The following is a 27223-nucleotide window of genomic DNA, read 5'->3' as shown; positions in this document are numbered from 1 at the left end:
TTAGGTTTGTCAGTCCAGAGAAGAATCCAGAATAACAATAAAGCTATTACATGACTGTTTAATTCTCCACACAGCCTAACTGTAGATAAATTTACCTTGTATCTTTCTTCGAGAGAGAAATGTGATCAATAAGTAAAGCTAATCGTGCTGTTGGTGTACCACCCATGACCTCCTTTGCTCTTAGGATAAAGATGGAACTTTCTTAACTGTTGAAACAACTTCCAACAGTTGTCAACAGATGGGCCAAAAGGGTCTTGCATAGTAAGGCCTCTACCAGTATCTCCAATCTCATCTTCTACAGGTTCTTCTTTACTTCCTGGTATCCGGCCACATTTACCATCTTTAGCCCCATGTCTTCATGTTACTTCCTGCCATTGCTGGGCATTTTCATGTGACATGCCCTCTACCTAGATATCTTTCCTTCTTTCTGTTCTTTATTCTAAAACACCGTTTAGGTCTTGGATTAAAAGTTAATTTCTTGAGAAGGACCTTGGATGTTCCTGAACAGATCAAATAATATTATAGGTTTTCAGAACACCATATACTTTTCTCTGGTGGCACTCATCATTGTTGCATTTTTTACATTTATATAAGTCGGTCTGTGTCTACTTTTCTCACTGGACTCTAAGCAAATCTAAGAAGAGAAAACTTGCCTGTGTTGTTCACTACTGTATCCATAGTGCCTACAGTGGTTTCTGGCATATAGTAAGTTAACCAAAAGAGGGGGGTGCAAATGGATATTGACTTTAACTAATGTCTGTATCTCCATCAAAAATGCTTAGGATCTTTGGGGACCAGAAAAACTCCTGCAAAAAGGTTTCACTGGCTTGGCTGCAGAGAATAAATAAGATATGGGTGTTCTCTGCTTCCCTTTAAGTACACATCAGCAGAGCTAAATGCAAGATGCTGAATTCAGGAGTGGTGTCCACACAGAGAATCAATATGAGTCAACAGTTGCCAACATAACATTTCAAAATCATCAAGAAAAGAGTGGCAAAAACCCTATCAAAGAATCATAGAATGTTAAAACTGGAAAGAATTTCAATATTATGTAAAAATCATCTGCCTCTATTAAAAATGTGAAGCCAAAGCCTCGCAGTGGAGGAGTAGGAGACGAATCAAAGGCCCCTTACGTGCAATGCATGCTTCCTTTCCCACACCATTCTGCATCAAAATAATATTCACTCTCTGAGATACTTGGACTTTAAAAAGAAATTGGGGAAAAGTCAATGGAATTCACATACTATAAAAAGATAATTTGTAGCTTTGGCTTTTTTTCTTGCCATACAAATGGAAAAAAATAAAAATAATGACTGAATATTATCTCTGAAACTTATTATGTGGAGAATGGCAGTATGGCAGTCACCCAAAAAAGCTTTTACTGTTTTTGGAGTATTTGTTTGGATACATTAAATCTTTTTTTTTTTTTTTTTTTTTTTTAATGTAAAAGGCAGTCCCTCTCCCTACTCTCTCTAAATGACAGATGATAAATGACATAGATGGGAATTATAGATCAGGACCCCATTCCAGAAACTTGTCAATCATCTTTTCAGGAATTCTCTGGGCTTTATGGAAAGTTTTGATTTGTAGCAATCTGGTTTCAGGGAGTTAATTTAGCCAAGGTTTTCAGCATACACATGTAAATATAATTCTTCTATCTATAGTAATTTGATGACCTAAGTTCTAAAGGTGTATTATTTCTATATTAAAACCAGAAACTTCAACATTGAGTTTGATAATAGAATGAAGTCTCTACCAGGCCACAAAAAATAAATTAAAACATATATAAATAAAAGAGAGAGAAAAGTCAATCACCTAATTTTCTATAAGAAAAAGGCAACATCTGATAGAATAACTATGTTGTGAATATAATTTGGATAATTTGGCTTAAACACACACAGGCCTCTGAAAAAGACTATAAAGAAATATGATAGCATGATTCTTTTGGGTGTTTTTTGTTTCTATTTATTTTTCAAATTTATTTTTTATTATGTTATTTTTATTATGCTATTTTTATAATTGAAATTACTTTTTTCAACATGTCAATTAACATGGCAAATAGATTGGAATAAAATCCCCTCTCATATCAAATTTTCTATTGCAAATCTATCAATCTAGGTTTGATAATTTGTCCTTTGCCAACCCCCAATTCAACCAAGGAAGTTATGGCAAGACATTACAGGGATGGTGCCCAAAGAAAATATTCAAACAGCAAAGTGTGTTCATCATAAATAACTTTTAACCAGAGGTGGATTATTGTCAGACCCATAACACATAAGCCCCTCATTTTCATGAGCCCCTTTCTACTCCCTTTGAGGGACCTTAGTAATGTTGTATCCCTAAAAAAGGAATTCACTTTTTCAAAAAAACAATGTATACATGTTATGGTACTGAAAATACAATTCTGATCCTGCTTTTATTAAAGAGAAAAAAAGTGTAGGAAACTCCATTTGGTCACTTCTTTTGGCTATTAACTTGAATCTCAGTGAATGAATGTTATCTGTCTCACACTTTTGACACTTTCAGTCTTGAGTATCCTGAACAAGTTCATGCCTGAGTGTTCTCTATGTTATCTGTTAAACATCATCCACATATGGTCTAGCTAGTGATAGATTGCTCTATATTTAGCTGATACAGCTCTAGAAATATCTGTTTTCTTGGACCTCCTTTTATTTCCCCCAATTAGTTGATTTTTCTATGTTCATTTTCCCCCCAGAAAAACGTGTGAAATCTTGCATATGTTTACCTATAGAAGTGTGTTCCACTTCCATATCCTTGGTTTCTGGCTTTAGGCAACAATGTGCTGAATTTACCCATGTTGCCCTTGGTGATACAGTTCTCAGGGCAACATCTCAGTAAGAAAAGGAGTTGGTAACCTACCTACCCTCACGTTTCATAATGGCTTTCCAGGAGACAAAAAAATAAATCAATTCCCGACTCCTAATGGAGGTCCTTTTATCTTCCTCATGTCCTTGTTCACTGTTTCTTTTGTCAAAGCTCAAGGGGCCGAAAGGCTAGCGGCGGACAAGGAGAAGCTCTGTATCACATTGAATCTCTGACTCTGAATGGTCAACTTCAAAGGTGCCATATCTCTAGGGAGAGATGAAAAGGATTCTCTATTTAAAAAAAAAAAAAAGAAAGAAAGAAAGAAACTTTACAAAGGCAGCCTTTAGTGGAGATGGCAAGTGGCCCTGGAACAGTCTCGAAAGGTTGATTCTTAAAATGAACTTGACATTGACTTGACACTGAAAGATGAAAATGGAGCTAGTGAGACACTTTCTTGCCAGGGAGATGCCACTGGCTTGGCACAGCTTCTGATGAGAGGCCACATTTAAAGGATAAATTTCTGTCTGTACTAACTGTCAAGATAAAATGGCTCATATAGCAATGTGGCCAGTGGGAGCCATTCTCCCGAGGGAGCCAGGCCTCTCTGTCCAAGGGGCTAGAAAGAAAGAGGAAGAGCCTTTGGGATACCTACTTCTTTTCTGTTGTTCCCTAAGCTCAAAGAGAAAGTACTTGAAGGTTTTTATTATTTTGAGTCATCCTGCACCGTCTTGCCAGGCATTGTAATTCTGCAACAATAGCTCAACATAAAGGGATCTAACAGAAAAGCTATTCTCTGGTAACAGTAGCTATTAGATCTTGAGCTCCTTCTTTGTGTCTCTGGACCAGTTTCATTGGATGATCTGTATCTACATCTGTATCTGTATCTAAATCCATGTCTATGGCCATGTCCATATTCATACCCCTATCTACAGTGATAGCTGTGTTGATCTACTATCCCCATGATGTCCACATGCTCTCCATGTGATCTCTATTTATTCTTCACACTAACTCCATGACATAAGCATTGCCTTTTCCCATTTTTCCAGTTGAAAAAACTGAAGCTTAAGGAAATTATGCAACTAGATTTATCTAGTAAGTGGTAGATCTGGGGTCTAAATGTGATCCAACCACATATATCATGATGCCACATACAATCTGTTCTCTTTGCCACAAGTTATCATTTACTTTCAGGACATGACTGTTGGTAAAGATAAGTATTGGCCATATTATGCCCACACTACAAAGGCAGCATTTAGATTCCAGAAATCTGTTAACATAAGAGACCATGACAATCATGCATGACCCATAGAGAATCATGCTGGACAACTGGATATTCCAAGTGTTAGCGCCAGTGTTGGTTCACAGAGTGAGTCTTCTAATTAATGCACTGCAATGCAAATGTTAAATCTACTTCTCACTGCACCCCAAGTCTGCCTTTTCTATTGAGAATTTTTTTTTGTTATTGCTAACATCAGTAATTTATAGGGCTTCTGAAAGAAAAGGAAAGGGAAGAAGAGTCGGATGCTCTATCTAGATTCAAAATCAGAGCGAACTATTGCAAGTATTGACCTGAAGGTATTGTACCAGTTATTGACAATAAATAAGAGTGTCTGAGGAGAAAGCTAAAGTCTATTATGTAGCATTGCACATGCTGTAGTGAACCTGGGAAAGACAGGTGTGAGCAAATGATGGCCGGCTCAGCAGGTTCCTAGAAGATGGTAGATTCAGAAAAGTTTTAGATTCACAGTTGTGTCCTGAGTTGTATCTAATGAACACTACATTCTGAAATCTTTGGGCTGAAAAGATGAAAAACTGTGGGTGTTAGAAATGGGTTCAGTATTTGCTTTCATGCCTCATTGCATAGCTCTTAACCTGTTGTAGATTGCATTTGAAAATAAAGGACAAAGTGTAACAGTGACTTCCTAAAACGTAAGAGTATTTGTTTCTGTATGCATTTTCCTCTCCAACTTCATTTCTATGATAAATTCTCTAAAATGCAGAAAATAATTTACAGTGTTAGTATCACAGCAGCAGCAGGTCTGTGTGGGTCGGTTGTCAATTTATATCTAAAATAAATGGCATCTTTCAAGGATGAAGGATGGGTACAGCAGGATGCGTGGTTATATGTGCTCACTGTTGTCAGGCTGTGTTTTTGTGTCAGCATTTCTGTGTAAACACACTTAACCGTACTGAAGCTAGCACACGTAGCCATTTAAAAAGAGTGCACACAGCATAACCTTGTACACACGCCTACTCACATTTCACAGAAAGGTAAGAAGGACTTATGCCAGTATAGTTTTCCCCAATAGAGACTCTCTGTTTTATGCTCTCCAGGAAAATAGGCCATCCATTGTCTTTTGGGGGCTGCTAGGGAGAGGCAGGCATTCCCTAAACATATTTTGGAAGAAGTTGGAAGGTCTAGGTATTTCTTGAACAGAATTTATAAAAAATCCTCCTGTTTTAGCTCTACTTTGACCTGACTACTACTAGTGGTTTCCAGTGGTATAAATACCTGTCCTTGAAGAAGGAAGTTGTTTCTACAGGGCAAATTTAGTGTCTCTTAGATTGTGTTATTTTGTTAGAGTTTGGCTTTCTCGGCTCAGTTTATGTCAATTACCCCTAGCTGATCTTCTTTTCAGTGTTTTGTTAAACTCATGGCCTCTCCTTTTCTTTTTGTCCTTTACATCCTTAAAATATATGTTTTTTTCTTTATTCAATTAGTTAACTTCTGGAAAGAAGCAGAAATATACCTGTGCTCAAGTTGCCATCTTTAATTGTAAGTGTGGTATTCTTTAGCTTATATCTCTTAAATTTCAACTTTCCATTGGGGATCCTGGTATTATACTACAGTATGAGTCTCCCTGAATTTTGGTAATGCCCAGGGAGAGATGGTTTATATGAGTTTTTGAAAATGCATTCAATTCCTCACTGGCCAGCTATGGACAGCCACTGAGATGCTGCAAGAAAGTTAGAAACATCTGATTACCTTCTCCTTAAATAAATCAACATTTCTGAGGCTTGGCCTCAAAGTATATACACCTCTTTTTACTAGGCTGTGGTGTGGCGGGGGGGGGGGGGGGGGCGGTGTATAACTAGATCATTTTAAATGATTGTTCTCATCAATTTGCTATTATGTCCTCAACTACAAAAAGAGAGTGTGGATGCCATTGCTTTGATCCTGAGGATAATTTAATTCTATAGAGTACTTAGATTCTTTGCTTGTTATATAAGAAAAACTTGCTGGTAAAGAGAAGTACAAAAACTGACCCAAGAAAAATTAGAGTTGTAGAAATAATATAAATGAAAATTGTACATAGTAAAGTTTGTGATAGTTGAAAACTAACTCAAGAATAACATCTCATGGGAACACTGAGAACTACAGAAATTGACCCAAGAAAAATTAGACATATGAAAAACAAATGGAACAAAATATAACTGAGAACAGCTAAAACTGCATGTAATAACGTTTGTTATTTATGAAAAGTTGATAGAAAAATAAAAAAAATCCTGACATCCTGACATTTTAGATCTGCAAAAATTACCAGAAAAAATTGGATTTGGTAGAATTAATAAACACATGCATACAAGCACAGAAACCCTGCATGTAAAGTACAGAAGCTATAATTTATAAAATTCAATATGAACATAAGACCTTGCTCTTTCTATTATTCACTGTACAATTTACACAAAAAAGCAATGATCACAAAAAGCCAATTTTAGCAGAGTGAAAATAAAAAAAGATGGAAAAGGTTTAAAAGTATATTATAGAATATTAACCAAAGAATGACACTGGTAAATGGAGTTTTATTCAGACAATACTATCTCAACAAAAAGTCAACAGTGTTCATAGAATCTTGCTGTCAAAAATTTCACTGGTTCTTAACACATTCTCAAGCTAGTATACATGGCTGCAACATTTATTTTTTTTTTTCTATAAATAATGCAATATGAAGGCACAGGTAGAAAAATACAGGAATGTGGGATTTAATTCAATACATGACAATGAGGCTCACTATAAGGTAGATACTGTGCCAAACTGAGCAGAAATCCTGGCTCTCTCAGCTCTCTGATTTCAGTTTGAGGAAGACATGGCTGGGATAGTATTTTGCATACCATAAGAGTTCAGTAATGTTTATTGAATTATGTTCTATGGAACTACATTGCTAGGGTATGCTCAGTCCTTGAATACAATTTATTTATGACCCAGATCATTGGTCTCTGTTTCTTGACATGTTTGTGTGTCCACCAGTTCTAAGTACTTTCTACTTTCAACCTATGCTGGGGCTCCTCTCCTGGCAATCTGACTCACAGGTAGCCCCCAGTTCCCGGTAGAGCTACAGGCCAGATAAAATTCACCCCCTTTTAACTCCCAGTTTAACCTCTTTGTTCCCTTTCTTTATTAAATATGTTGTGAAACTTGTTTCACCTTTTTTGTGGATCAGCCCTTGCATAGTACCTAGCTTCATGCTAGATACAAGACAGATTAAGAATTACATTCAAATTCATAATAAAAAAATAAGTCCTCAATGTGTACTTAAAAGCAATAGCACAGTCTTAAGGGGTGAGGTAGAGTAGGAGTTTGTCAGAACAAATCACAGTGAGGTGTATGGCCCATGCCCAAACGTAAAATGGCCCGCAAGAAGACCATGTTGGAGATTTGACTTTGGCGGTGGGCTCACAATGCAATATACAGATGATGTATCATAAAATTGTACAGTTGTAATCTATATAACTTTATTAACCAATGTCATCCCAATAAATTCAATTTAAAAAATTAAATTAAAAAAAGAAAAATAAATAAATAATAGTTTTGTATATTAACCCATAGAATTTAATACACAGTCATGAGTCCATACTGACATTATTCTGTAATTGAATAAATAAATATTATTTAGGAAAAGACCATGTTGGGCAGCAAAACCATCCTGTGTCTTAAACCAGCTTTCCGTGTGGCTTTGCTTTTTGTTTGAAATGCAATCCCAGGACACAAAGGACACCTGTGTACAAACGCAAGCATATAAACAAATCCTAGCCAAACATCAGTTATATGAATTGTGTCACTTTGGATTATATTCATTGCTTTGTCCTTCCATTCACGCAAATCTTTGAAGATTGTTTTTTTGTAAAACCTCTTTAATCTTACAATAAATATGTACATATTAAGGAAACCTTATGGAAAGGAGAGAAGGCATTCCCGATATGTATATTTATGATAGCTTGGTAAACAAATGTGGGTTGAAAATAAGTTGTTTGATTGTGAGGATGTTTGTTCTTTGTTGTTGGCAAAAGAGAATTTTAAAAATCTGCAGTATTTACAGTTCAAGAAAAAAGCATCAAAGAAATTATATTAAAAAGCATTATGCTCTACCTGATAGAAATATTTATAAGAAAACAGAACTTAGAATTTATAAGAGCAATTAGAGGTCATTTTGAATAATTTTTTTATGTTAAAATGAAGAAATTGAGACTCGAATAGGTCAGATGGCTTGCCAAAGCTCAGAAAACTAATGCATAACTGTTTATTTTCTGGGACAAACATATGGCACATGTTAATTACTTTTTACTTAAAATAGATGTTATTGGTAATCCATCCTCTACAACCTAAAGCAATACAAAGTGTTCAGTGAATAAGAGTTGTCTCTGAAGATTAATGAATTTGGGAGACAAGAGGAAGGCTGGTAATCAAGTTTAATGAGCATTTAATATACTAGGTATTGTGCTAAGTTCTTTATTGCAACTTTTAGGAAGTTGTTGTACAACAATGAAACAATTCATATATATATTGATGAGTTCTTGAGTGTTGAGAGAATCTATGTAAAACATTGGAGTTAGGATTTGAACCTAGGTCCTTGTTTCACAATTCTGACATTTCTGCATGTCTTCTGAGCCACAGGAATGACATATGCTTTACAATCTTGGAAGCTAGACTCAGTATCTTTCTAACGATAGAGATCCAGGTATACTTTCACAGAGAGTCAAGTCTCACCGTGAAAATTTGCTTACTTTTTAGGGTTAAAAGAAAACACCTAATCTCCCTCTCCAGAGGGGACAATGGGCAGATCTGCCAGCAGCCCCTTCTAAGATTAGAAATTTCCTAAACTCAGTGTTTCCAAGCTGTGAAAGAGACCTGAGTATGAGGCACCTGCCTGGGATGGTTCCACATAGTCCCCACAGAACTTGGGGGACAAGGGAACTGATATGACCATACTTTGCCACAAGTAAGAAGTTGTATAAATAAATGTGGGCTCATTGCTTTGTCAAATAACTTTATGGAAGCGTGGTAAGCTACTTGACCATTTGACAAACACTACTTCTTTAAACCATAAATCTGCTTGTCAAATTTGAGGCAAGAGATCTCTTTCATTCCCTGACAAAAATCTGTGTTCTCATGGCCAAATCATTTGAGTGTGAAAAAACATATGACATTGCCTAGGTCCATCGGTTATAGCTTTGATTCCACAGAACTCATTAAAAGCCCAGGGAGACAAAATAACAGGCATTAATGAGACACAGTAAGAAAGAGAAAAGCAGTTATTTACTAATTTAATTTACTTAATTTGCAATTTAGTTAATTGCTAAAAAGCTCTCATTTTCTTTCTGATCCAGTGTTGTTTGTTATCATTTAAGACATTGTTCCATGAGCATTTGTCTGATACTCCCAGTCAGGAAGGAGGCTGGCACTTCTAACCAAATACCCACATTTTGACAAGGCTGCTCTTTTTAATGCTACCCCCTCCTGGCATTCTTGACAAAAAAAATATCATCCACTTCTATATATGCTTTCAATTATTGGGAAAGTGTAATTATCTCCACTATGCAACCCAGCCAACACCAAGCTAAGATGCACATATTAAAAATTCTTTAACCTTTTTTCATTAACAAAATACTCCATTCTCATAATTGTTACAGTTTTGTTTTGTGAGCTCCTTTGAGTTGAATAGACTCTTCCAGCATGTGCCTCTAAATCTGAAAAGATAAATGTTGGGAGCTTTATCGCTAGGACAGCCACCAGCTTCAGCCTGCGAAACGGTGCAGCTTTATGCTGCTCAGGATAAGCCTCGGCCCCTTTGGCTGCCGGCTCCCGGGATTCTGTTAGTGCTGCTTTTCCTTCCCTATGAGTATATGCCTGTGCTGCCCAAACCTGTCACGCCCCCCAGGGGGACCCCGCATCTGATGAGCTTGGCCCCTCACTCCCTCGACCCGCCCTTGGTCAGCTGTGCCCTCTGGAGCAACGGGTTTGGAGAAGGACAGAGAGGGAAAGGCATATGTTTAGACGGCTGAGTGGGATGCAATCCTCCAGTTTTTTCAACAGTCCCCCTGATAAAAGGAAGACGAATATGAGGGTCAGGGAGAACTGTGTGTGAGCAAGAGCATGTGGCTGATTTCTTCTCGCTGAAAAAGTCTCTGACATGAATCAGACCGTGGCAGATAGAACCACTCTATTCCATGTCGGGAGAATTAACTAGTTTTTCATTGTGGGGAAATTAAAAAGCAAAAAGTCAAGTCATCAGAAACAAAATGGTCACAGTGATTCTTTGTGCTCTGTTCGTACCTTTGTGCCAGGGGACGAGGCAAATTAAAGATATTAGGTTATTAATTTCCATGGTAGCCTTGTGAGGGAGGACAATGGAAACTAATTATCCTTGTTTTCTAGATGCCGAGAGAAGTGAAAAGACCTCTGTGTAATTCATGGGCAGTGTGTGTAATTCGTGGGGAGTGGACCCCCAGTCCTCTGTTTAATTCCGCAGTAGCTCATGGGTCCGAGTCAAGTTCAAGGGAAGGCCGGTTCTGGGGGGAGGGGGCCAGAGCGCACTCCCTGCACTGGCCTGTGATTCTTCCTCATGCTCTCTGGGCCTCCCAAAGGGTCACGGCAACGTCCGAGCAGAAAAAGAGGGGGGTGCTATTGGAAATTCAGGTTTGTACAGAAACAAAACTAAGGAGAGCATGTAATCATGGGACTGACGCACTGGAATAAAGTGACATTGTCAAGTGTCTGATATTTTCAAGTTTTTAGAAATATCATAGGCAAGACCCCTCCCAAGCCCAGCAGCTTCATGCCTGAGAAAGTGGGAAAGTGCCCCCGCAGTGTCTGTTGGAACTGCCATGCCCACCATCGGCTCACGGTGTCGTTTCCATCTTCCCCGAAAGAGGCCCTTTTCAGTGTGCACACAGCCCCTGTCAGGTCGGGGGAGAGCGAAGGGGAGGAAACTGGATAGAAGGCTGGACAGAAGACGAAGAATCGTGTTAGGTGATTTTAAAGTCAGGGAAGTTTGCCGCATAGAGCCGCAGAAAGGGGGTGGTGCACAGCCAAAGGAAATCCCGAAGAACACATCAGTGGATACAGCAGTCGATGATTAGCAATATGCCAAAAATAAATGAATGAAAATCACTTTCTCTTCCATAGTTGAAATGGTCAGAAATTTGGCACAAAACACTAAAGTGAAGAAAAAAAACTAGTTGAGCAGAAACTACAAAAGAAATCCTAGCTTTAGTGTTGCTGTCTACTGTGCTTTGATGAAGTCTGGGCATGTATTCAAATTTTTTAAATTAATTAACTAATTAATTAAAATATATCTATGTACCTATACATATATGGGGCATCTGAAAAAAATGTGTACACACACTTTGAATAATTATAAAGGCGGTGTTTATTAAAATACATTTCATTTTCAAAATTGAGCTATCAGCTATTAAAGTGTGTGTTTTTTTGGGACACCCTGTATATGTGTGTGTGTTTATGCACACACACACGCACACACGAGGAAATGTTTACAGAATCGTTTTTCTACCATATTCATGCAAAAAGCACCCTGGAAAACAGCTGGTTACACGTGTGTGAAGCCCCCTCAGGATGGAGCGTTCACCGAGTGCTGCATCAGGGTTAGCCGAGCAGGCGGCTGCAAGGAAGGCCTCAGTAATGAGAACTGCAGAGTGGAAAACCCTTTGCACCGAGGGCTCAATAATTAATCAAAGCAAACATTTCTAACGAAGGCAGCAGCCACAGCAGAGCACAAAGGAAGCATTTATGGAACTAGGGCTGAATGAAAGAGAAAGAGAGAAAGGAAAGGCAGAAGAAGCTCAAAAGCCATGTTGCCAGCGAATGAGAATGTTGGAAACCTAAATATTTTAATTTTCAAGATTCCGGAGAGCCTGGTGGATCAGAAATTCATGCCACACATAAAATATGTTAACTTTTTCTTCTCTTCAAAACACACATGTTCAGAGCTTGGAAGTTTGATGTGGTGGGGATTTGATACTCAGCACCCCAGAGCCTGGACTCTTTAATGAGAACTGGCAGTGACAACCCAGCCGCGAGCCAGTCTAAGATGGGTTTTTTTAATCACTTACTTACTTCTGAGACCTAGTAAGCCTCGGATTTCTATGTAACAGTACAAGCAAAGCACACACGTATTTAAATTTCATTCATATATTCACTCATTTTTAATGATCATTATTGAGCAACTACTATGTATAAAATTAAGGCCTGCATAGTACAAACAAGAGAAGGAAGTGAACATCAGAGTGTCATCTCCTAAAGATATAAAATATTACACTGAGTTTAGTGCTATGGGAGAATTGGAGACAAAGTGACATGGAAATTCAGAAGAAGGCAAGGTCAATTCTTGTTTGGGAGAAACCAGAAAAGGCTCAAGGAAGGAGGTAGCACTGAAGTTGAGACTCAAAGAATGGTTGTAATTCTCTAAGGGTGCCAGGGTTGTTTCCCACAAACGTTAAAAAGAGCAGTTAAGCATGGTTGTGTTGTCTTCTGTGAGACTGCGCATCTAATTTATCTAATCCATGTAGCCACATTCATTCCCCCGTTGCATTGTAAAATAATTTGAAACCACTGAACAACTAACAATGCATGGATTGTGTGTTTCAACAAAGAATGACAGCAGGGAAAAACAGGTGGGAAACTTAGGGAGCATTTTTATTTATTTTGTTAGAGTAACTGGTTTTTTACAAATTCTGAGTTTGCCCCTGAGGATGCAAAGAAGTGGAAGACCCCTTTTGATGACCACACAGTTACTCAAATGGCCACAAAAACACTTGACACTTCCTCTTTGGGGAGCTGTCCTGAATTACAGTTCTTCACAGTTGACCTAGAATGACAATCTCGCCTCTAAGAACTTGAGTTTTGAGAGAACACAAATTTACATATATTTACACATGTAAATCAATCCTACATGATTCACTCCCTGATGGAAGCCACCATACATTTTGCAAAGGGTTTTCACAATGTGTTGTTCAAGTCTATTAATAACTTTATGAAATAACTTGGTCAAGTATTATCATTATCCCTATTTTATTTTAGGTCAAGGAGAGTGAGCCTCAGTGAGGGAAGGGACCTGTCTAAAGTCAGGCAACCAGAAATATGACCACTCCAGATACAATCATGTTGGTTTGGGTTTTGTTTTTGTTTTGTTTTTGTTGTTTTAGCAATAACCAGTAGGAGTCATCCATCTTTCAACTCATTTCAGTGAATATTTCCAACCATGTTACCTCGCCGTCTCAAAGTCTCTGTTTTTGACCAGTCTCAGCACGGCTGCTGTGTATAATGAAACCTACTTTCTGATTCGGGCAATGGTTGCTTGTCAGGTTTTGCTCAGAAGTCTTAATAACACTTCACACCCAGATATGTTCTCCAGAGGTGGTAAATTGAAAATCATCCAATGGTAATATGGTCTAAATAGCCCAAAGGCTTCCTTCCGACTCTATTTTTTAGCAGTCGGGATGTAATGGAGATGTCTGCAAGACGGAAAGAGGGCACATACATTTTAACTACTGGCTGTTTTCTATATGTGTGTCCACATTTCAGCCTGCTTGTATGTATTACAATTACCATTAATACAGAGCCTGAAAGGTAAATCAAACCCAGAGTGCCCATCCCTCCATTCCATCAAGGTTGCCTTGAAGTCGTTGGGTACAGTTCTGCGTCCTTGATCTTGGGTTCTCAAAATCCATGCAGGATGCACCATTGCACATACTTGCTAGGCATGCTGATCATGTTGCTGTGCAGTAGACACAGTACGTATTAGGCTGAGCCTCTAGTTTTATACTGTGAAACCTATCTTGTGGGGTATGTCTTATATCAAAGTTGCTGCAGGCAAGCCATGACACCCTCTGATCTGAGTTAGGAGATTTTTTTTTAGTTGTGAAGAAACAGCCAGATGTACTTTTTTTTCTTTTTCTTTTTCTTTTCTTTTTTTCCTTTTGGCTGCCTCCAGTTTCTCCAGAATCCCAGGGAAGTTCCAAAGGCCTCTGAAGCCTTACATGCAGAGACTCTGGGTAAGAGCTCAGTGGGAGATTTTCCTTTCATGAACTAATCCCAGGGCAGAGGGCCGGCAAGGGCCTCTCTCTCTGCTGGGTGCCTGGGGATTTATTCTGGCAATAGGACCACCTAGTGGGGTAGTCTGGCCGCTCGTTTCTCCTGGACAGAGCGATTTGATAGCTGAAAGGGTGCCACCCATGGGAGTAACAGTTTCTGAGAGGGAGAAAAAATGTGTTTCTGTGGAGTCATGACAAAGATTCCAAATCCTGTTCCCAATCCTAGAATCCCTGTTCACTTTCATCACATTTCAATATTGATCAAAACAGGCTGTGAAAATGTAGCAAAGATTAGTGTCATAGGAATTATTTGGAAAATTATATAATATTCTCTGAAAAACCTTTAAAAGGCAGCAGAGAGAGGCTTTCTTCCTGCTAAGAATGATAAAACTACTCTTTCAGTTATGAAAATCACACAGCTCTCTGTCCCAACACAAAGAATTAACATCAAACTAGAGAAAGCTAAAATAAAAACCTTTCTCTTCCCTCTCTCCCCATCAGTTCGCCTCTTCCACATATTTACTTTTTTTTTTAAACTAAGGTTCCTATTTTAACTAAGGTTCGCATCTCAGGCTTGTGAGATAATGGCGCCCCCCTGCAGGGTACCCTAGTAGACAGACCTCATTGCCTTGCCCGCCTTCACTCTCCTTTCCTGGTAATCTGTAGGCTCTATAGATTGCACATCAGAGATCATTTTTCATAATAAAGCTCTCTCTAGGACAGTTTATCTTTTAACCCTTTCCCTTGAAATTCTGTGGTTGATTGTGTTTCTGATCAAAAAACATTCACGCTGCTAGCATTTCAAAAGATGAATTGAAGAGATTAAATTTGAGAGAAGAGGAAGGAAGATACAGTGTAATTGATAATTAGGTGGACTTCACTCCAGCCCCCTCAGGATAACTCTCTGGTCTTTGAGCTAAATTTTGGAGGGTAACGAATTTTTATCGGAAGCCCACTTTGTAGCCGGTTGGAGTCCTGTTCGCTCCTCTCAGCATGAGCTGTCTTTGGTAAAAGGCTCATCGGTGGTAATGGGCCAGCCACTCACCTCCCCGCTCACACTGCTGCTGACTGCTGACCCAGGCTGCGCTTTGCCACTGAGTAATGAGGAGGGGACCAAAGAGAATCTGGTCCCGTCAGCCCACATAAAGCCGAGAATGGGCTCATTTTTGCAAATTATTCAGGGGCAGCACCTGAATTGCTGTCAGCTAACTGGATAAATTAGGGGAAGGAGAAAAATAACATTCCCCCCCCCCTTCCTCTACAAGTTATGCAGGTGGTCTTTTCTGGTCTTAACTCCTCTCATAGAGATATAGCCTGAAGTCTTATACAACCTTAATTAAATTTAAGATGATACTTGGCTTTCTGTGAACGCTGAGCAGGGAATCTTTTGATTGTTTCATTACACAATCAGACTATATTTCCTATGGCCAGATAACATGTGAGGGGGAAACCTTGAAGTCATTGGGGCTGTATGAAAAATATCGTCTATATATTTTCCCACTTTTAGCATACTTTGTGTTGAATCACAAGGAAATTCACAACTAAATAGATTTAAACAGCAAAATGGGCTGCAGTTTAGCTAGTGGTTAAAAAGCATAAACACTGAAGCTAGATCATTTGGATAGAAAACCCGCCCCTTCCATTTTTAGCTATGTAGTCTCAAGCAAGCTACTTTACCTCCGGAGGTTCTGTTCTCTCATTTGCAAACTGAGCATAATAATAATAATACCTCCATAGGTTGGTTGCTGTGAGGATGAAATGGGCCTGAAGTGGCCAGATCTGGTTCACTCCTTAGATTTTTCTGTTGCTATGATCTGTAATTAAAAAGTCATGCATGGTCTTACGTTCCATTTTCATGTACATGATTGGAAATTTCACACCACAACCTTGCAGATACTGAAAGTAGCATTCCTAGTTAAGGCAGAGTGATCTGTGAACCCAGGGGTACATTGCAGGTAGTAAGCATCATGTGCTTTTACCAATAATGTAAATGCCAGTCCTGTTGTTTTCAAGATCCAGGCATGTCACTAGGTTGCTGGTCTGGGGGAAACCTTTAGCTGGTAAACTAGTACTGCAGAGCTCTTGAGGTTAAGAGAAGATAAGCAGCACTGCTCATATCAATGCAATTATTTAGAAGATACCCTGTGCTGCACTAATAGCACCTTTGTGGGAGAATTACACATTCCCATCTTGTTGAAGGAAGATCTGGCCACATGATTTGCCTTTCCCAACTGGTGGCACTTCGGGATTCATAGTTATTAGTACTGAATCCCTTCCTCTGAGCCATTGAAGTCTGATTCTTTCCATCTCTCTGATCATCCTCACTTCCTAATCCAATATCCATTCCTTCATTACCCCTTCCCCAACCCTTCAGTCTTTGGCATTGCTTTCCCTAGATATGAACTTCTTTCCTCCATAAATGCTATGTAGAATCTCCACGCAGAGTCACGATCTTAACACAGGTCATAGGCTACTTATTCAAGTCTGACCCAGTGTCTGGAACCCTATGACTCAAGGTTTCTCTAAGCAAGCATCATTTCTTTTAAGTTTGCTTTGATCCGTTAGCTGGGTGTAATTGTTATAACATTGACATAGGTGTATCCAGCCCTTTCAGTAGGTCTCTTAGTTCCATAACTAACCTAAGTCGATGGAATTGAGGTGCTTGCTTCCTGTGCACATTCTATCGTGTACTTGCTGTGTGTTTGGCTTGTTTGTTTGTGGGAGAGTGGCTTCTCTTTCAGCCTGGTCCTTCTAAGTATCCCAACATTTATGCTGGTATCAGACACGAGAAACTAAGGCATGCTGCAGTGACAACTGACCTCTCCCCTAAATCCTAACGCCTTATAGGAATGAAGTATTATTGCACTTCACTCACCACATCTCACATGAGTTTGGTGTGATTCTGTTCCATGTCATGCTCACCTCAGGACTCCAGCTGATGGCGTATCCGTGACAGAATGTTGCCATCAGTTGGGAAAAGCGAATCATGTGGCCAGGTCTTACTTCAGTAAGATGGGGATGTGTAATCCCCCCACGAAGAGGGGGCCTTGTAGAGCAGGCCACCAAGTATGAATGAGCAGTAACACGAGCTGCCACAGCGCTGAAGCACGTTGCTGTACCTACAGGAAAGACTATAACGCAGACTTCGGGGTTCTTTAGATTCCTAACACAGGAACCCCAACTTCTGGCTTTTCCTATCTCCAAATTACACAAAGAAGTGGAATAATTCAGTGATTCACAAATTGTAGCTTTAAATTAATAGTGAGGTAGGTAGGCACACACCTTATTTTTTTTAAAGAATTCTTATTTTGACATTTCTTTGAAGAAGGATAGTGATTCTAAGGGGGAAATTAGACAAATTGTTCCTCTTTGTTCTTCCACTTCCTGCAGCTACAAAAGGTAAGAAAAAAAACTGAGGCCATTCTTGAAATTATGAGTCGTGTTCATATTATATACAAATCTGATGTAAATATACCATCTAAGGGTGAGTTTGATTGTAAAGAGAAACACATATTCAACAAATTCATTTAAATCAAATGGCTATGGCGGAAGCTTTAAATAAGTAATGATAAGGCAGAAATACCTAGTAATAAAGTAGCTAAAAAAATGAGAGTAAAATCTCATGTGAACCCATGGGAAATATAACGTTACAGTAGGATAGCTGACAACGAAATTAAACTAATAAATGAGAAATACATAGTATATCAATTCAATAACTCTGCAGTGAATACACTATTTTATTTTCCCAATAAAGTGGCTTATTTTTTTTTAGGAATAAAAATTAATACTGAGATTTTAAAAAGCCAAAGCTTTTTCAAATTTCGTTGAAGAAATAAAACAACAGCAATGTAACTGACTTTGTAGAGACGAGAGAAAACTTTTTTATGTTAGGTTTTATAGGAACGAAAGTGTTTCTTGATCAGATATTGGCTTAGTTTCAATGAAACTGCAAGAACACTGAATAATCTAGGGTTTGCAAGACAAGATAGTATTCCAGTGAGAAAGAAAAATAATTAATTTCTATCTCTAAAGCTCTTTGGACATACAAAATATTTATTATTATGTAATACTTTTAGTTTGATACACATGAGAGATTAGTACTTAGTGTATAAGTTGCTTTTGCAAATCAAATAAAATATAATAAATAGTTCGCAAATTCTTGCAGCGAATGGCAAATGTTTTACATAAGAAATCACAAATTTCTAAGTTCAAATAGTACACAAAGAATGTAGGAAAATAATTAGACTAGATGAGGGAATGTGTGAGTTCACCTGTATTTGTGTTTTACCCTTTGCCCAGAAAGGTAGAACGCCCTCTTTAACTAATTATCCATCAAATATTCCTAGGAGCTAGTTCCTTCAACAGATGTTTCTAACTCTGTTTTGCATATGGAGAAAATGAAAAGGGGAAAAAAAGATTTAGGGAGAAGTTGAAATAGAATAAAGTTGGCTAGCAAAGCCAAAAAAGCTTAAGTTTTAAACTCAGGCATTATCCATCCAATAGCCCAAATTAATTTCCATTAAACATAACCCAAAGAGTGGCTTGTAAAGTCTACCTTAGTTCTCTTAAGTCTCCAAACTCAATCATGTTAATAATGCAATTGCTGACAGAGGTTTAACAACCCTAAATCTCTTGAAGTTGGTGAGATGTCATGTGGCAAAAGGCTAATTAGAAGGGTCTTGATAGACTTCAGAGGGAAGTGCGGCCACATATGTGATACCTCTGTGGCTGATCTTGAGTTCCCAGTGCCTTAGAGATATTCTGAAATGTTTTGCCATTTGGGAAATTAAAATTTACAGTGACAAAATTGCATATGTTTAAAAAAAAAGCAAAACACAGCCAAAAGAATGACTTCAATTAATGGGTCAGCCTAGGGAAATGGATTTTTTATTTGTAAAGAACCAAGGGACTGAGTAAAGATCCATCAATATGCAGTATCAGGTAATTCTAATTAACTACTGGAAGCAAGGGGCTGGTCTCACTCAGTGTAGAGGCCACATGGGGAAATAGCGCTTCCTTCTTCAGGCACAGGCATTATCTAACATTCTACAAAGGAGAGAATTTTTACTTCCTTGGAAATATTTGTTTGCCCTTCTCCCACTAATAGTACTAGTATTAATCAGTATCTGATGAGACATTTTTATTTACAGAACACTTTAAAGTATTAAATTTCATAGTAAACATTTTCTTTCTTATTATCACTTTCTCCTTAACAAAGTATAGAAAACACAGGGAAAGAACTTGGGAGGGTAAAGTGATTGGCATGAGATCATAGTTACCTTAGACTTCAAGAATTTGGAGTTTCGCCCGGCCAGTGTTGCTCAGTGGTTGAGCGTCGGCCCATAACCGAGAGGTCACTGTTGGATTCCTGGTCAGGTCACATGCCCGGATTTCAGGCTGGATCCCCAGCAGGGGGCGCGCAGGAGGCAGCCCACTGATGATTCTCTCTCATCACTGATGTTTCTCTCTCTCTCTCCCTCTCCCTTCCTCTCTCTGAAAAAAATAAAAACATTTAAAAAAAAAAAGAATTTGGAGTTTCACATTGTGTGGGAATATAAGGAAAAACTATGTCACCTGACTTATCAAGTTCATCTAATTAATTTATATCGTCGGCCAATTTTGTGTCTTTTATTACTCTTTATTGAAATGGCAATTAATTAAAAATTAATTTTTGAAAATTTAATACTTTAATAATTTAATTAAATTTTAAAACTGCCTTCTCTATCTTATACATAGACATATTTTAATTTTTTTAAAATCCTCACTCAAGGAAGGGGGAGAAAGAGAGAGAAATAGAGAAACATCACTGTGAGAGAAAAACATTGTACCCTGACCAATATCAAGCACCCAACCCTTTGGTACACAGGACAAGGCTCCAACCAACTGAGCCACGTGGCCAGGGCTAGACATTTTTATAACCCAAAAGATGACTATTATTATATCTATTCTATAAGTTATACTTAACATACCAAATATATTACCATTTTTCTAAATATTGATCAACTTATTGGCTATAGAACATTTTCTTCTGTTCACATAGTAAGATGTATTAAGCACTTTATTAATGTTAATTAAATACTTAGATTGTTTCTAGTTTTTTCAATATTATTGATAATACTGCAACATTCATTTCTTAGGCATGCTTAATTATTTTCTTAAGATAAATCCTAGGAATGACTCAAAAAACGTGGCTGTCCTTGTGGATTTTTTGCTACATAGCTTTATTTTTTTAATTCATGAGTTGATCAACTTATAATGCCAATAGCAATGAATTAGTGTTTCATTTTCACTACAATTTTGCCAACAGTGGATATTCTGTCAAAAAACTGATACAACATTAAAAGTCGCTTATATTTTCATTTCTTTGACAATGAAACAGACATATTTAAGCAAATTAAGGCCAGGGACATCACTAAAGCTATATTGGTTATTACTGGGTTTTGATTCTTTGAGTTTAAAATATAGTTATATTCAGACGAGTATAAAATTTAGTTTCAAGAATTCCATGAGTGGAACTTGTTGTACATAGCATATCACTAAGTAAAATTATTTATAATGTAGAACTGCCTAGGTCTCATATGAAAAGTCTCAAAAGAACCTTGTTAAAAGAATGATCTTATTTTAGAAAGGCTCGAAATGAATTCATTATAACAAGACATAGACCCCAAGGGCATGGCTGCAGTAGTTCAGATTTTGTCTTTGATTGAAAACTTGGCTTATTAATATTTTTCCACTGATTCTTTTACCCATGTGCATAGTATAATTTGTCATCATCTTGTTTTAGGAAGCTTGTTTGTTTGTTTGTTTGACCTTTCCCTGTTTTCAGAGTTTATTATTGAGCTCTATATAAAAAATAAAATAATTTTAAAATAATAATTTACTAAGAGAGAGAGTCTTTATAGGCACTTTAGGCAGAGCTTGAGAGTGAGAGTTAGGTCACTTATTTTGCAACAATGATATCTTACATTTTTGAGGGGAACTTTAGATCACTAATTGGACCAATGGAATCCCTTCTGCAATATTTTGTACAATAGCCTATGCAGAAACTTCTCCATGGATGGGGCTCATCGCCCTTTGATAGTTTTCATCACCTGGTTCTTTACACATTCGACTTTATTTCACCTGTACAGTAACCCTCATTTTAAAAGTAAATGATACTCAGAAGTGTTACATAACCTCATGACAGGTATGTATTCATATTAGTATGGCATTTTTGGTAATATTTGATACCAAATGCCTATTCAATCAAACCTATGTCTTATGGCTTCGTGTCTTTGGCAGCATATAGTAGAAATTAAAATGCTCTTCATCATGACAAATTCTTATATATTTGAAGGCCTCTATGTGGTCTCTCATAACCTCTTCACTGGTAAGATTAAATATTACCATACCCTTCGACTCTGCCTCATCTGACATTCTTATAAATCACTTTCCCATCCTGATTTCACATTAGTTTTTAATCATCCTTTTAAATAATATGTGACATAATAGCAGATGCTTACTAATTACAAACTATGTATAGTGCTAAGTGCTTTACAGTGAGATAAACATTTTATATTCATTTTTTTAAACAAAGAAACTGAGGCATTAGGGACTTTAAAACATATAATATTACAGAGCCAGGAATTGGCAAGCCTGAGATATTGACACAGGGCTGTCTAGCTCCAAAGCTCAAGTTTTTAACCGCTGTGTATACTGAAAACTCTGGGTCTGATGTTACCAATGCAGAGTAAAGTGAGGTGACCAACTCCCTCATTCTAGGTATGACCATTCTATTGTGGCATCCAAATTTTTCCTTAAGAAAATTTTTAAATTAAATTTATTGGGGTGATATTGGTTAATATAATTATATAAGTTTCAGGTGTGGGTTTCTACATTATAAGATCATTATATTGCACTGTGTGCCCACCACTCAGAGTCAAATCTTCTTCTGTCACCATATATTAGAAATTTTACAGTCTCATTATATATAAATCCATGTTAAGTTTACTATTATCCAAGTCTGCCGAATCCTATTTTTTTGGTTTCACTTTTAACATTTTTTTCCCATTAAACTAAGCCATCTACAGTTGGTATCTGAGCCCAAGCGGAAGACTTTTCCTGTAGTTCACTTTACATATGAAGGTATCTGGGGTTAATACAATTACAGACACCCAGAGCCTTTTCATAAGCTTGAAATCAGGTGCAAAAATGTCAGAACATCCCTGTGACGAGAAGAACAGTTATAAACACATTCTCCAACAAACTGTGATACTTGGCTGAAATCAAAGTGAGGATAAATATCCATGTTTCCTTGTTACTAGCTGAAACTGATTAGTTTACTCATTTCTTTGATGCTGTGGGGATGGGTACTGAAAGATATAGTATTAAACAGAGGACTTTATATGAAAACTAAAAATCAAAGTTTTAAGATGATGCTTTACATGTATTAAGGAAGATCTGCCATTTAGAAAAGGCCTGAGTTCTAATATTTCTCAAAATGTTTCTTTCTACACTAGCTTTTATTTTCTTCACCTTGCATTTTCTAAGTCTTTTGATAACTAATTAAATCTGTTTATGTGCAATTCCTTCTCAAGTTAAGAGGGCACATGGGAAACAGTTTGTCACAGCAGCACGAGCACCAGCGGCGGCACTAGTCACGGTAATACTAGAGGAAGCAGTGAGAGCAGGACTTTGGGACCCCACTGATAATTCACAGCAGATTCCGTTCACACCTGGAAGGGCCCAGGAGCAGAAGATCTGGTCACTGCATTGACCATCTATCTCTTTGTCTCTCCCCTCCCTCCAGACCAAATCATTTCCCTCAAAAACATAGCACCTTACTTCTACGTGTAGATGAGATGAGCTGATGCTAACTCTTTTTATTTATTTATTTATTTTTGGTCTATTTGTTTGTTTTATGGATTATTCACTGGGAGTGAGAAAAGTAGGAGTGGAATTTGGGCTAAATAAAAGCTCCAAAAAAAATTATAAAATACGCTACGGTGTCAACCAGGGTTATTCAGTACAATTGAGAACTGACCATAAATTACAGCTTATACTCACAACCAAAATGCACAGTGACACACATCTATAAGGCTCTATGATTTGCTTTATCAGGACTTAGCAGCCCTAATATAGTAATAGAAAATGTTTGTTGTAGAATTAGTACATACACAGGAGTTTACATGGAGATGTAAACTTGGGGACAAGTAAAGGGGATCAAGGGATATAATGTGCTCAAAGAAATGGATCTAGGCTGGTGGAGTAAGGAATTAAAATTGAAAATATGCTGATAGAAAACTGAGTTATCAACGGACTAGAAGTCTCATTGAGACCAAATAGCAGATTTAATGAGCCTGAGGAAAAGCAGAGGGGATGGGTGAAAAATAGGAGCTTGTAATTGGAGCAGGACAAGGAAATGTGTGACTATGAAGAAGAGTGATGATGTAAAGTGAGAGAGTAGATGGAGATGGTGAGAAAGCTCAGTGTGAGGCAATGGAAGTGATTTCCTAACGATTGGACGCAACTCAAGTATCTGAGATGCCAAATTATTTAAAAAGTGAAAATGGAAACTAGAGCTACTTGAGTAGGAAATAACACAATCCCAGAGAAGAAGGCAGGGTGGTGCAAGGATTTAGAAATGGTGGAAAGTGAGAAGACACGTGTTAATTTAGCAGGAGTAGGTAATTTTTACAAATAAATTTTATACGATCCTTTCCTTCCCCCCTCTTCCCTCCTTTCCCTCCTCCCCTTGCTCTTCTCCTGATTGTAAATTGTGTGAGAAAATGGCAATTCTGATTTTAAGGCTCAATAGGGCTCATGAATGTGCAACACAGCTTCCCAAACAAATAAAAGGCAGGTTAACATACAGGGATGAATACTTCTATTGTACAAAAACTGGTGTGTCACTGGTTGGTCGGTTGTATGCATTTCCCAAAGTCACTTTGTACAGAGAATACTTAATGGAAAGTGATCCCCACCCTCAAAGAATAACTTATCTTTTACCTTCCTTCCTATTTGGGCAAGTGAACTGAAAACTCAAATGTAATTTACTATATTACAAAGGAAAACTATTGTAATTTCAAAAATGCTGATCTGAGCTTCCTCTCATTATGAATCTAAACAAATATAAATATTCCAAGTAACGACTAATGTTTGGTCTCCATGGCCAAGAAAAAGAAAAATTAATTTGATAATTAATCAGATACTCCTTTTAAAATTCTCATATTTATGCATTTATACATTCATATCTATATAGCTATCTATAATTTATGAAATGTTTAATCATATATAATTTATTATTAATATTAATTTTAATTATATAAAATATAAATATATTCAAAGATATTTAAAGTATATATTATTATTATTTTACATTTTATAATTTTATATAAATATAATTGATATAACTTTATATATAAAAACCTGATGGGTTTTGGACTGGATTTAGTCTACCCAGCATTATTGTATCTTCCCTGAATCACAAAATCTTCCAGATAGAACATGTTAAATTTTATTTTCTTTGTTTCATATTATTAATTTTGTTCTGTCTTTTAGTTTTCCTCTGGAATTTCATAACTCATTTCTTCCCTTAGGTACATGATAAGCTATAGAAATGTTAAAATGTACCCCTTTCCACCCATAGCAGTAACATACATGCACATATACATGCATATATTTATAAGCTTTGGGGCTCCAGTTAACCACTGGAGGCCCATAACAAGAATGGCTCTCTGAAATATGAGTTTGCATTTCCATTTGGCCCAATTTCTCCCTAAGTTAACAATTTTATGCTCACATTTCAAAAAGGTTTAAGGTACTGCTGGTGATGGAGTCTGATAAGCATATTTTTGTATAGTTGTGCTTGCTCTCTCATTTTTCTTTTTCTCTTTTCATTTTAAATAATGAAAGAGGTAAGACGGAAAAGGTCAAATGCTTTAGGTTTTGTCAGGCAGTGTGGGATTTCTCCAGTGAAGAGTACATCCCAATTCCCTGGAATGTCAAATCAGCAGTTTAGTCGGTCACTGGAACCAGGACAGATGGGATCCCCCAGGAGGGTTGGCCCACTTCCCTTCTTAGCTCACACAATTAGAACTTGAAACCATAGTTTTCTTTGACCTCACATTTGTTTAAAAAATACTCTTTTTCACCTTCAGGAGGGTTTAAGCCAAAAATTTGAACTGTTTCTCTAGAGAAAGATCAAGAAGGAAAGCGGATGAAAAGGAGTGGGCTAGCCTATTTTTATACAGGTTATTTATTCAGGAGTTGTAAGTAACTGCATTGTATAGAAACGGTCATGTATCTGATGGATAGTGCCACTGCTGAGATCAGGGCCTAATGCTTGGCTTGAAAAGAGGTGATTTGGATGCCTTGGGGTGTTATCCTGATTGACTATCAGATTTTTGTGTCTTGAAACACTTCACAAGCCTTAATGTTTTTTCTTCTATGAAATGTGGAGCTAGGTAGGTATATAATATGACTTTAAAAATATCTTGTGAAAATAAGTTTCTTGTCTGATTTGCTCGTGACAGTGTCCAGCATTATACTTGACATGCAATAGGTTCCAGATGAGTGCTTAAGAAATGACTAAATGGATAAAAGGTTGATTTTTGGTTAGAAGCCTTCAGTTTTTTTATATTTTCAGTGGTTTTATCCAAATTATTTAATACCCTTGTGTAGCTTCTTCATCTTAGAATTTCTACGAATGTGATGAAGATTAATAAGTTATTGCTACAAAGAATGTTATTATTTGGCCTGGCCAGGTAGCTCAGTTGGTTAGAGCACTGTCCCATACACCAAGGTTGCAGGTCTAATCCCCAGTCATGGCACATACAAGAACCAATCAATGAATGCATAAATAAGTGGGACAACAAACTGATGTTTCTCTCTCCCTCTCTCCAATCAATTTTTAAAACTTAAAAAACAAAGAGTGTTACTATTTAACTTAGGAGTATAGTATATTAATAGTGTTAATATTAATTGAGTATATTACCATTACTGTTCATTTTTAGAGTCTTGACTGTTTCTACAACACTGCCATCTCCAATTTCAATCAAGACATCTAAACACAGAATTTTTTGAAAAGTGTTCTAATAATAGTATAATTTGTGTTGCTGTTGCAGCTGTATTATGACATAAAGTCATGGCATAATATATATTTCTATTAACATGAAAAAATTACTTAAGCCACAAGTATGTATTGAATACCCACTGAGTGTCAGTTATTATTTGAGTCACTGTGGATATAACAATACACCATATGGACAAGATTCCTGAATTTACATTCTAGTCAGGGATAGTGGTGCACATAAAGACAGATAAAAAGGAAATGGAAAAAAAAAAGGTAATGCTAAGTGCTTAGAAGAGGGTAAATAGGGTGAATGTGAAATACAGTGATGGTGGGATGAGTTATTTTAGGTCAGGTATTCAGAAATGTCTCTCAGAAGAGATGGCATTCGAGCCGAGCCTGAAGGTACATGAAGGATCCAATGCAAACACCCTAAAAGAGAATGGGTTTGGAAGGTTCTAGGGATAGCAATAGACTCACTGTGGCTGAAATACGGACAACAGTGGGTAATACTACATTTGTACCAGGATTTGATGCACAAAGTAAGAGGTAATGAATTTTTTCATTGACCTTTCATAAAGCTTTTATTTCCTTTAGTACTGTAAGAGGAAGAAAAGATAAAACCTAAGTTTCAGAATTTATTTTCAATATGTTGCTTCAGTAAATTTCCTGGGTGCACAGGGTGTGCACATTAAGCTTGGTTGTAATCTCTCTTAATTCTCTAGCCTGTAACAGACCCTGTCCTCCACTTTGTTCATTTGTTTGGGAAATTGGGCCATTTGTCTTGAGAAGTATTTCATACTCTGGATTTGTTTGATTGCTGATGCTGTTGTTTGCACTGTTCCTCTATTCTACATATTTCCCTAGTTAGAGCTTGATTAGATTCAGAATCAATGATTTTTCTCAAGAATGTCTTTTAGGCAGTGCTCGGTGCATCTGCATCCCAGGCGAAGGCAAGCTCCAAATCTCTGGTGGGCACACTTCTGGAAATGCTAAGATTAATCAATGGGTCTGGGTGCT

This window comes from Miniopterus natalensis, chromosome 6 (genome assembly GCF_054644295.1).
Source record: "Miniopterus natalensis isolate mMinNat1 chromosome 6, mMinNat1.hap1, whole genome shotgun sequence".
Lineage (NCBI taxonomy): Eukaryota > Metazoa > Chordata > Mammalia > Chiroptera > Miniopteridae > Miniopterus > Miniopterus natalensis.
Note: the sequence above shows the minus strand (reverse complement) of the source record.